Source organism: Rhipicephalus microplus, chromosome X (assembly GCF_043290135.1).
Source record: "Rhipicephalus microplus isolate Deutch F79 chromosome X, USDA_Rmic, whole genome shotgun sequence".
NCBI lineage: Eukaryota > Metazoa > Arthropoda > Arachnida > Ixodida > Ixodidae > Rhipicephalus > Rhipicephalus microplus.
In genome coordinates, this window is record NC_134710.1 from 201,797,700 (window position 1) to 201,811,030 (window position 13,331).

Consider the following 13,331-nt stretch of genomic DNA (forward strand, 5'->3'; position numbering starts at 1 on the left):
CACAAGCCGTAAGAAAGTGTGCGTGTGCCACCTCCCGTTTAGTCCTTGGAATGTCCGCTGGATGGCGGTGCTTATATATGGGGATTATATGATGAAATGATGCGAGATGGTGGTACTTGGAGTGGTAAATAGGTGGATGAACGGACACACAGACAGATGCATGGACGGACGCACGGATGGCTGCACGGACGAAGGAACGCATGGACCGACGCAGGAGTGGATGCATGGACTAACGCAGGGACAGACGCACAGATGGACGTGCGGACGCACGAACAGACGCACGCACGGACGGTCACACAGGCGGACGCATGGATGGATGGAAGCAAGAACGATTAAACGGACGTACGCTTCGCCCCACTCTCCATCATTCACTCCGTGCATAATCTGCCTTTTTTTTCTGTATGTTGGCTGATTGTAACCTTTCCGTCAATAGACACTTCGTATATAAGGTGGTCAGTTTTTCTAACAAAATTTTTCCGCCATCTTTTAGCAGGTAAAATGTAACTTTACCCTCACCAGTCGCTTTGCTTCTTTGCATTTCTTCAAGGGCTTTCAGTAGTTCTCCTGTCATTATGTCGAATTCATTTGGACTATTATTGCTTCTTACGATATCGTTCTGGTTGTTTCGGCTTCTATACAGCTCTCTCTAGAACTCCTCCGCAACCTCAACTATTCTATCCATATTGATTGTGACAATATCTTCCTTGTCCCTTAACGCATGCATCCGAATTTTGCCTGTGCATAAGCTTGCCTTCACAGCTTTTAGGCTTCTGCTGCGTTTTACAGCCTGCTTGATTCTCTCCATGCTAGACATTCTGACGTCGGCTACATTACGCTTATTGGTTAACTTCGCAAGCTCCACTTTCGAAGTTAATGAGGCTTTCATAGTTCATCGTCTCTTAATGAAATATTTCGTCTTCTGGGATAGTTTTCCAGTGTCCTGTATAGTGATAGTACCTCCGACTTCCATTGCGCAATCTTTCATTATACTAGTAAGATTATCGTTCATTGTCTCAACGTTAACGTCGGTTACCTCGTTTGGAGCAGCGAATCTATTCTGAAGCAAAACTGAATTTCTGTACTTTCTCTCTCACCGCTAGTTCATTACTGACTTCTTGCAAGTCACTTTGTGCATTTGCTTGTTTAAAATGTAGGTGAATTCGAGCTCTTACTATTTTATAGTCACTGCATCGGATCCTGCCAATTACTTTTACACACTGTACAATGCCTGGGTGTACACACAAAATGAAGTCCATTTCATTTTTAGTTTCGCCCTTAGAACTCCGCTACGGCCACTTACGGTTATCCCCTTTTCAGTAAAAGGTATTCAGGATCTGTAAACTAATACATTCTGCGAACTCTACTAATAACTCCCATTTGGCAATTCTAGAGCCGAAAACATATGCTCCCACTGCATGGTCTCTGGCCCGGTTTTTGCCTACTTTGGCATTAAAGTCGCTCATCAGTATAGTATGCTGTATCATTACTTCATTATTTACCAGAATCTTTCAAGAACGCCAACATCATCTTAATTCATAAGAAAGGAGAAGTCAGGCACTCGAACAATTACAGGCTGATCATCTTACTTTCAGTTCTCTAGAAACTATTCACAAGAATATTAGGTAATAGAATCAGGACAACATTAGGGTTAAGCTAACTACAGTACAAAGCAGAATTTTGTATAGGCTACACCATAATTGACGATATTCATACTATCAGTCAGGCGATAGACAAACGCACGGAATACAACCGATTCCTATATCCATAGCCTTCATAAATTACCAGAAGGCATTTGACTTGGTCGAGACATCAGCAGTGCTGCAGGCACTATAAAATCAGGGCATCGGACACAGGAGGAGGAGGATTGAAGGAGGAAGGATAGGGAGGTTAGCCAGTTCTCAGACCAGCTGGCTACCCTGTGCTGGGGAATGGGTAAGGGGAATAAAAGATGAGAGAAAAGAGACGTTGAAGGAGAAGAAAAGGGACAACAGTACAATCCATGACGCTGCTTAGTCTGTCTCTAAGACCACTTGCCCGCAAGTAGCGCAACAACACTCTCAATGCCTTGCGTGCCAAAGACGGTATCGGCTCGTGTCCTAATACTCTTTCTTCCGACAACTGGCGATTGTCCAGTCTATCTAAAACATTCGACAGTTCTTTTCTTGGCTCACTGAAGCGAGGACACTCGCAGAAAAGATGGAAGAATGTCTCCGCACAGCCACGGTTGTCGCATGTCGGGCTGCTGACGAATCCAATTCAAAACAAATCATCATTCGTACAGGCCACCCCAATCCACAGATAGCACAAAAGTGTCTCCTCCAGTCTGGTTAATCCTGATGGAAGAGGGAGCTGTAGGTGGGGGTCCAATTTATGAAGGTGGTCGTTGGTGAATTCCGGTGAATTTCACTGAGCGAGTGTCAGTTCTCGTGCAAGTGATCGAAGCCTTGTAGCGGCGTCCGTTCTTGATAATGGTATAGCTGCACAAGGGGCATCATCATGAAAAGATCAGGCTGCTTCATATGCACGGTCATTTCCATCGATGCTCTGGTGGCCCGGTATCCATTGATAAGCTATTCCATGCTGCTTCTCTGTAACCTGGTGATGAAGCAGCCTTATTACAGAGACTAGCTGTTCATTTGGCGCATGACGATATGGCGAGGCAGCGCCCTGAAGGGCTGCTTTGGAGTTGGAGAATATTGACCATGTCTGCTGTGGTTCTTCAACTAGGAACTCCAGAGCGGCACGAGTGGCGGTGAGTTCTGCTGTCGTGGATGATGTCAGATGCGATTTTCTAAACTTTATTGTGACGAACATTTCCGGAATTACCACGGCGCCTGTTGAGCTTGCGGAAGTAACCAGCCAATCTGTGCAAATGTGAATGCATTCACTGTGTTTTTCCTGCAGAAACAGTAATGTTGTTTGTCTTAGGGCCAAATTTGACAATTTTTTTTGCGTTCCGGAAATGGTTGTCAGGGCTTCCAGTGAATGTAGACACCACAATGGTAACGACGGTCTTGCTGCGTGCGTGAAGTTTGCGGGAATGATCGTTTGATGTGGAGCAATAATAGTGCAGAACGCAGAGCGTGGCCTGGAAGTTGGAAGGGAGGCGAGGTGATGCGATTGAATCCGGGTTGCGTGTCTTATGCGCGTCCTTAAACGTAGGAGTGCCTTTATTTAAACAATATAGTTGGTGGTTAGATGCAAAGGAGGACACATGTCTTCCCCGATGGTCTGTCTTCTGGCTTCTCACAGCGGGTAATGAGCGTTAAAATCACCAGTAATAATCCATGTCCCAGGTGTTGCTGATGTAATGGCCCTTAATCTTGCAGGGTCGAAGGGGCCTGAAGGCAAAATATATACTGCCACGTTCTTAAGCTTAACTGTCAGGCACATGTATTGGTTGTTGTCATCTGGTGTTACTGGCGGCTGAATATATGTGAGTTCACACCTAATGTAAACAATGACCTTACTGTTTTTGTTAGAGGTTGCAGATCTGAAAGCTTCGTATTTGGATAGTTGAATAGCATTGTGAAGGTGTGGTTCACAAATGACGATAATTAGAAACTCATTCCTAAATACAAATGGCCGAAAATTGAAAATGCGGCGTTTAAGGGCTCGGCAAGTCCATTGCAAAATTTATGCTTCTTTAACTTGTTTACGGAAGTGCTGCAGAGAAAAAACCATGCTGCTTCTAGGCTTTACAACGCTGGATTCAGAGCATCCAGTATTTGAAGGATGCTGTGAGGAGCCGGAGTCTGAATATTTATCAGGAGTACTCGAACGGTGTTCATGAGGGTCTTAATCATGGCTATTACTTCCTTATCTTGACTGTCGCGAATCACTCACTCTTAAGTGGCTTTCAATGGCCGATGTTATGACTCTGCTGGCAAATTTATCGACGGCAGCGCTGGTGACGCGTCATATGACTCGACGATTCATGCGTCTTTCTGAGGATGCTAGTTGTTGGCACTTGTTGGTGCTTGTAGTGGTGAGTGTGTGATATGGGGTAGCGGTGTATCCCTGACGTTGGCAGTGGGTATCCTGGAAATTCTCGTGTGGCGCGAAAGCCGACGTCGCACTTTAGCAGCAGCCTTCCTGTGAGTGGAACAGTCTCTCGCAATCTGCCTTAGCACTTGCATATCCTTCTTCACACCTGGGCACTCTTTTGAAACCGCATCGTGAGGACATTGGCAATTGCCGCATTTGCAATTTCTGCTTGGTAGGCTTCTGTGTTGTGTGACTCCGAGCATTGGGAGCACACAGCAGAACTTGTGGAAACAACGCTCATGTGTCTCATGTTACAGCCGCTCCGACACTGAATAGGTCTCGGCACGAACGGCCACACTATGTGTCGAAAATGTCCAACTCTTACGAGAGAGGGAAGACTGTCACCCTTGAAAACAAGTTTTACGCATCGTGAGTTCCCAAGACGGCGGGCTTGCAAGATGGTAGTAGCTTCCGTCACTGATTTGATTAGAATGGGAAAATCAATGTAGCTAATAGAAGTGTCGACGTTGTATATAACACCGGCCATTGAGTCCTTGCCATCTGGTATGTAAGAACGTACGTTGATGTTCCCCAGCACATTGACTTTGTTCAATATGTCGAGAGAAAGTACATTGCGTAACGTCTATCGCCAGAACGTTCTTGCAAACATTGATTCTCACATCTGTTATTGGTCCCAGAACGAGCGCCTCAAGAGACATAGACGTGGCTAGGTGATTAAGTCCGTTCATGCCATCAGCGGCATTCAGCGGGACAAACAAAATAGTGTGAACCGGTGGCTCTTGCATATTCTTGGTGGCCTTACTTGGGGAAGATGTCGTAAGTAGGCTCCTCTTCGCTTTGCGCTTTACCACGCCACAAAGTCACTTTCATCCGAGCTCTCATCACTGGCCGTAGAGTATATCAGCGTGTCCTCATTGCCGGCGTCACTTGGGTGACCGAAGCGCTTTTTTAGAGTGACCACAGATGACGTTGAAGGTATGGGTGGAGGCCGTGGTGATTCTAATTCCATTTCCAGAGGCAGAAAAACGGCGTCTTCTGCGAGCACCAGTGAAAAAAAAGGGGAAAAAATAACAGACTGATACCAGCGTTTCACTCGGGAAACACTTCGTATTTCTACTCCAGGGCATCGAAGAACCCAACAAAAACATACTGGAAGAGATCTAGAGTAGATCGATAGCCACCATAGTTCTCCAAAAAAGAATAACATATCCCTAATAGAGAAGGGTGTAAGGCAAGAAGACACGATCTTTCCTATGCTATTCACCACGTGTTTTAAGCATGTTTTCAGGGACCTAGATTGGGAGAGTATAGGATAAAAAAATGATGGAGGGTATCTTTGTAGTCTGAAATTCGCTGATGATATTGCTTTGATGAGTAACTCAGGAAACAAATTACCACTCATGATTACAGAACTGAACACGCAAAGCAGAAAAGTAGGCTGGGAAATTATTATGCACGAAACTAAAGTAATGTGCAGATAGTCTTGGCAGAAAACATGGCTTTGCGATGGGTGGAGAGATGCTGGAAGTTGCAAAGAAATATGTCTTCTTAGGACAGGTAGTAACCGCAGAGCCTTGCTGTGAGAGTTAAATAACTAGAAGATTAAGGATGGGGAGGTTCACAGTTGGCAAGCATTCTGAAATCTTGAATGGTAATCTACCACCAACTGTCAAAGGGTAGGTATATAACAGCTGAATTTCGCCGGTACTTACCTACGGAGCAGAAATGGAGGGTTACAAAGAGCGTTCAACCAAAATTGGTGATGATGAAGCGAGTGATGGAAAGGAAAACGATAGGTTTAACCTTAAGAGACATTCTTTATTGTGAGGTAAGGAAAAAAACAAATCCTCGGTCCACATCATAAGCGTATAGCAGGTAATTAGCAAAACCAATTAGAAAAAAAAATGAACAGGGCAGAGCCAAGTGAAATATTGAGGAAGAAGGATGTGCCGGAGAAGCAGACTCCACCCGCAGTCTAACCGGACTGATAAAAAAAACAGTTTGGTGTACATTTTTGATATTGCTGTTAACATGTTTTTGATTGAATTAATCTTCACTGACGAATGTCATGATGCGCAGCTTAATGGGCCTGTTTTATAGATCTTGCTTTGCTGTCGGTGCGTAGAGTAGGAGTTTCCTATTGATTTAAACTTCTTCCTAAATGATTGCTCTGTAAAACTAAAAGAAATTTTATTACCACCCCCCCCCCCCTCCAATCGCCCACTTAGCGTCAAGTTGGTTTGCATATTGGTCTCATTAATTTTTTTCTAGTAGCAGATGCGGAGTAGGTACGTAGAGTAAAAATTATTCTTGTATGTTTGTTTCACTTTTTATACATGGTGATATTTAGAGAATTTAAAATACGACAGAATATCGGGTTGCTTACAATATTAGTGACTAATAAACTTTTTCTTAAACTTTAGAGCTATAATTGCATGAGTCCAATTCCGAGGAAGAAAATTTCGAACTGTGAAAGACGGTTCTCGATAGTTGTAAAAATTTTACCCTTCGTGAGTGCAATGTATATAGTTTTCACAATTTTTGCTTCAACTTTGTTTTTTTTTCTTTTTTCTCTCTTTTTCTTGTTTCTTTTTCAACTTTTTTTTTCCCTGTCTCGTTTTTTTTTTTCATTCGCTTTTTTTCGGTTCACGCTCTTTGGTATTTTTTCCTTTCATGAAGCGAAATTCTCGTTTTTTGTCTTCTGTATCTTCTTTTTAAAAATTTTTTCCTCCTTTTTCTTTTTTGTATATTTATTTTTTCTTTTCATTCTATCTTTTCCTGTCTTTTTTGTTCTCTTTCTTCATGCGTTTTTTATCAACTTTCTTGTTTTTTTAAGATTCATTGACCTGTTTAGGTATGACAATACTGAGCATAGACAACGAAACCTTAAGAGACAGGAAGAGAGCAGAGTGGTTCAGGGAACAAGCCGGCGTTAAAGATATCATAGTTAAAATCAAAAAGAAAAAATGGACATGGGCAAGGCATGTAGCACGGAAGCAAGATAACCGCTGGTCATTAAGGGTAACTGAATGGATTCCCAAAGAAGGCAAGCGGGTTAGGGGGAGACAGGAAGTTAGGTGGCCGGATGAAGTTAGGAAGTTTCAGGTATAACGTGGCAGCAGAAAGCACAAGATCCGTTTGATTGGTGTATCTTAGGAAAGGTGTTTGCCTTGCAGTGAGCGTATTCAGGCTGATGATGATCATCATCATCAGCTTTAATACTCTCACTGAATATGCTCACAGCTGATTGTACAAAAACCAGAAACAAAAGTTGGCAACCACCGTCCATAAAATGAGTCGATTGATGACGATTTTACTGCAAGTCCATCTGCCATGCTTTGATTTGTCTATATTTATTTAGCCAATCATAAATAGATTTTCCTGCTTGGCCGATGTGCAGCCGCCCAAATGTTTCAGTAGTTGTTTAGTTGGCGACATTTTTGTGCATCTGTGCCATACAACGTAACTAAGTTAAAAACACGGTGGCAGTAAGCATACGCCAACAGATCGTGCTCTAAGGGCCCATCGTCTATTAGGTGGTTCATTCTTAAGGTCGTCAACCAACATCAGCCCACTTCAAACAAACTTGCCAGCGCAGCGCAATCGGCGCCTCACAATGCAGAACCAACGGGGTTTGATACAGTCTTCAAATGAACCATGTTATTCGGACGCGATGAGTGGAATCGTGTGGCATATCTTCATAATTTATTGCCTTGATTGCTTGCTGACCCAATCTTTAAAACGTGAAATTTGAACAAATCCATTTTACCTTCGCAGCGCCTATTCAGGTGCAGTGCACGGATATGGGTGGTGAGCCCTTAAAAACGAATAACCTAGCATGTTGGCCCAGGTGGGTGCGCTTTGAGGGCGTGTGCTTACCATCGCCCTGTTTGCAACTTGGCTTCATCATAAGGCACTGACACAGAGAAAATCTGCCACTCGCGCATGCTAGGTAAAGGTTTGGGTGGCTTTATGGTTTACCGCATGTCCCTAATTTGCTATGAATCGTCCTTCCTGGGTAGGCCACCACAATTTTTTTCGCTTCTTCTAACATCGCCCCGCCACAGTGGTCCAGTGGCTAAGGTACTCGGCTGCTGACCCACAGGTCGCGGTATCAAATCCCGGCTGTGGCGGCTGCATTTCTGATGGAGGCGGAAATGTTGTAGGCCCGTGTGTTCAGATTTGGGAGCACGTTAAAGAACCCCAGGTGGTCAAAATTTCCGGAGCCCTTCACTACGGCGTCTCTCATAATCATATGCTGGTTTTGGGACATTAAACCCTACATATCAATCAATCAATCAATCAATCAAACAAACAATCAATTAAATCTTCTAACATCATATCGCTTTTCTTATAAAGGTTCGGTTAGTGTGCACAAGTTATGTATCAGTTCTGGTGTTCAAAATACCTCCTTTACGTCGACTTGGTCCTCTCGAAACGTTAGCTTTCAGGGTCACGGGGGGTCTCTGCTAAGACCACGTTACGCAACAGAAAAGGCACGTGTTGTCGGAGATTTCTGCCGTTATACCAGAGACAATGCAAGTAGTAGCGGGCCATGAATCGAAATTCACTGTGACACCTCAGATGTCAACGCCAGACATTCTCACCATGGTAGGGGAAGTCTCCAGATGGGTACAAGGTAGTGACCATCAAGGTTGTCCGGGGAAATGTGTAGATGTATATGGTGTCGCGGTGCAACTGACCAGTACCTCAACCACCAGTGCAGGAAGTTGTTAAAGTTTTAGCAACGCTGCGTGTAACAAGCAAGGCTGAACGAAACAAGCGCACATGAACAAGTAACACTTAATTTATGATTATTTTATAATGGGCAGCCACGAAGAGATAAAAGGGTTCAATAATAACGAAGCCTTCCATTCTAGAGAAAAAGATGTGACATTTATGTAGGAAGTAACTGTAGATTACAAGAGGCCATTTCTTGCACCAACTTAAAGTTTTATGGGAACGAGTGTGCTAGCATTTCTCGCCCAGAGCTGGAAAACCAAATTTGAACTTCACCTTCCACCATTCCAGACTAGAGAATCATCATGCCTCGAATTATTATGAATTATCATTGAATTATCATGCCTTGTTTCTGGTCGACGCTGAAAAAATAATGTATTACCGCAATTAACGCAGTGTTTCTTGAGCAAGTTGATCCTTTGCGAGAGGCCTGGTACCCGCTTACCTTAATGCAGGCGTCATTTGTTAGGCAAATTAAAAAAAACTAAAACAGAAAAAAGAAATATGCATTGTATATCACAGGCAAAGTGATTCTAGTTCAACGGTTTCAGTGATCCCGTATATGCAAGGCGTTTCCCACAGACTTATAAAGGTAGCGGCTAATTACGGAGTGCTAGTAAATTTTTAGGTAAAAACCAAAATCGGAGATGTAGGTGCCAAAATAAAGATGTTTGAAGGCTAGGAACAAGCAAATAAAGAGCTTAAGATTAAACAACGGCGTCTGAACCAGTTTATAGTTTGCGCAAAGAATGTTGTGTGTAACGTTCCTATGACGAGTGACGCGTTTGCGGAGGGCAGACTGGGAAATGCTGCAACACGTGACGAAGTGTAAAAGGTCATCCTAGTACGAATTCGGCTGCGCATTTCAAGGAATGTGGGTGCACACCTCAGCCTTGCAGCGCTGCCATTTTTTTTCAAACACCAAAACAAAACCACGTGACAAGTTGTAGTAGCCTTATGGATTGCAAAACTAAAAGAGAAGCGCATTAGCAATCCTTCAATTACCTTATTAGATAACGAAATTTCGCTCCTGTCATCATATCTTTAATGACGTCTTCCTCTCAATTGTTTTTTAGATGTGCCTTTGAGTATTCTGTGGCTGAAAATGCTGTGATGCGGGGCATTGTAATCACAGAAAAAATTGTTATCAAGGGTGTTTCAGCTAAAAAGCGCCAATAAATGTATTGATGAGCGCTATGCGTTTCCACTTAGGGTAGTGTTGTTCTAAGCCGTATAAAGCATGTCAGAATATTTTCGCCATTGGCAAAGCTTGGCTATTAGGAAAATTGCTAATTCAACTTTTTAAATGGGGACTCCAGAGAAAAACCTTCAATACAAAACTTGAAGGGCTTAACCAGAGATAATGAAATTTCAGTCTGCGGTAAGCGAACTGTGCTGCTAATTTCTTTTCCGTCTTTCTTCAAAATGAACGAATTTCAAAATATGCCACGTGATTGCCTTCGTATGGGCGGTGTTTTAGTGCCCTCAAATGTAAGTTCGAAGAATTATCAATACGACTTACACGCGAAGGTCACTTGAACAGGCTATCGGTGACTACGATAGACGTTTAATGATAGTAAGATGGTACCGATAAAAAAAGTTGCAAAAATTCACAGCATCTCACAGGAGTGAATTATGATGAGTAAGCGTCTGTCTGTCTGTCTGTCTGTCTGTCTGTCTGTCTGTCTGTCTGTCTGTCTGTCTGTCTGTCTGTCTGTCTGTCTGTCTGTCTGTCTGTCTGTCCACCATTCTGTCAAACTCCTACTAAACTAAACCACATGGATGGATGAATGGATGGATGGATGGATGGATGGATGGATGGATGGACGGATGGATGGATGGATAAATGGATGGATGGATGGATGGATGGATGGATGGATGGATGGATGGATGGATGGATGGATATGGCTGTACCCTTTAGATCGGGTGGTGGCTAACGCCACCAAGCCGTAATACTTAATGAACCAAAAACTAGATTTATTTTTTTCTTTAAATAGTGAGGTTGAGGACTCGTACTTTGCAGTAAAGGGCATGACCACGCGACACGTGGCCACGCCATCTAGTGATCACTTGACGTACTGCAACAGCGTAGCACCATCTAGTGAGTATAGTGGGAAGTAAGGTGTGGCTCCTACAGAGGAGCGACTGAGCCGCAGCGTAAGGAGCTTCGCCCCTAAATCTACCCCGAAAAAGCAGCCGCCACGAGCGAATGTGATACGAGACCGCAGGCAGCATGCGATGGAGCCCCAGCCATTTTTTTTTTCTTTTCTGGCTGACAGCAAGCATTCAACCCCTCCCCATCCATGATGTTTATCGTTACCCCAAAAAGAAAAAAATGCCGGCACTAAGTCTAATGCTGCCTGCGGTCTTCTTTCGCATTTTCACGTGGCGGCCACTTTTTCGTTGCAGTTTTTCTTTTTATTTTTATCATTACCCTCCTACAATTGCCCAACTTTTGTAGTCACTGATAGCCTGTGCAAGCAGCCTTCATGCGTGAGCAGTCTTTGATAATTCTTTGAACTTACATGGAAAGCACTAAAGACGCCACAGGTTAAGCGGCATACCCCGCGGTATTTTTTAGGGGCGAAGCTCCTCTTAGTCTAACCTTGTCCTGCATCAGGTGTAAGTGGCAGTATCTCCCAAACAGTATGATAGATGGCGTTGTCTCATTACCATTTCTTCTGTCATTTCTTAGATAGCGTTGGCTCAATAATGTGTGTGCAATAGGACGGACGGACGCACGAACTGATGGATAGATGTGTGGACGAATGGAGTGAAGCACGGGTCAAAAAACGGATGGACAGACGCATGGACGCTTTTCCCCATTCATCTTCATTCACTCCATGGGTATTCACTCCATGACTATTTTTGGATAAGCGCTACAAGCTTCCCATTAAATTTTCTTGTGTAGAGTCATTATTTAAAATGTTTATTAAGCAATTTACTTTAATTGCCGAGGTTGGCGGATCGAAAAAGCATTCTGACGTGTTCTATTCGCAACTACACAAAACGCTCCGTGTGCTGGTAACACTGTGCAAAAAAAACAATGATGGCTGCGCCTAACAAGGTCTACGCGGCAATTTCGCTTGGCGCTGTGCTTAAGCTTCTTGGTTTTGGTGTCGGATCACGTTGCTTTGTCGAAGGCGAAAGTTAGCTCGCCGCGAACCGCCCCATTCTCATCGGCATGAAGGATTTCAATCGCCAAACAGCGGAAATAGTGGCGCTGTGCGTGCAAACATTGAGCCTCTTCGATGAAGCGCATCAGATGTACTTCAAGTTGAAGAACCTGTCTAGCCAGTGCGAGGTTGAAGAAGGCAATTGCGCGTGTGTAGCGGGCCTCTGTGAAAGGAACTAGCATTTTGCGCTAAGTCACCACATTGCTACAGGCAAGGTCATAACAGTTCGCGAGGTAACAACGCAGCGACTCGTGCTGCCGATTGCACGTATCCCGCAACGTTTTAAAAACGTTGGTATCCGGTTGTCGCGTCAAAAGCTGAATGCGCATGCTTTTCACTTGATTACAGAAGAGAGCTACGCCAGGGTAACTACATCTTGAGGTAAGGCAAATCGTAGTTTCGATTATAACTTAGTGCTCCTTTCTTTTCGTTCGCGATCCATGTCGTTAAGTTTACAATGAATAAGTTCGTGTTTTTCTGACCACTCGCTTTTTGGTGTAGGCAGTAGTTCAACGCAGATATATGAACGCACACTGCGTACAATTTGGATGCATGGACATCTTATACAAGGTGTCCCACGTAACTTTAGCCAGACTTTTAAAATATGCTGGAACACGTAATTACGACACGACCAAATGCATGATGCTCACCGTTGCCAGGAGTTAGTCAGACATTTTTCCTGTTCTCATTTTTTATTTAGATCTGTTTAATTAACTAACTTGTGAAGGAGCAAAGAAGGATGAAGATTTCAATGACAAAGTTGTAGATCTGTTTTCAAAACTTCCAAATTGATAGTTTTGAACTTTATATCTGTTCAGTATTAGTGTTTTTTCTCCCAATCACAAATGCCCGTGAAGTACAAAAATACCACGTGACAAACCCGCTCGCGCGTTGGTGCGCACGATGATTTTAGTGCTCCCTAACGTTCCGCGTACGAACTTCATGCTGCTCTCACAACAGTTTATAACAGCGATAAGTAGTCACAGCGGTTATCGTTTTTGTGGCCGATGGCAAAACGTGTTCATCGTAAAGCCGTCACCATTGTTGCGGCCCTGCCGAGACAGCACGATGAGGCAAATGCTATGGTCGTTCGTACGCGGAACGTTAGGGAGCACTAGAATCATTGCGCGCACTGGCGCACGAGCGAGTTTGTCACGTGGTAGTTTTTGTATTTTGCGGGCATTTGTAATTAGCAGAAAAATACTCATACCTAACAGATATAAAATTGAAAACCGTCTAATCGGACGTTTTGCAAACCGATCTACAACTTTGTCATTGAAAATTTTTGTCTATCTTCGTTTCTTGAAAAGTTCGATAATTAAACATATCTATTTAAACAATATTTGAGAACACAAAAAATAGTCTGACTAACTCCAGGCAACGGTGAGCAACATGCATTTGATGGCG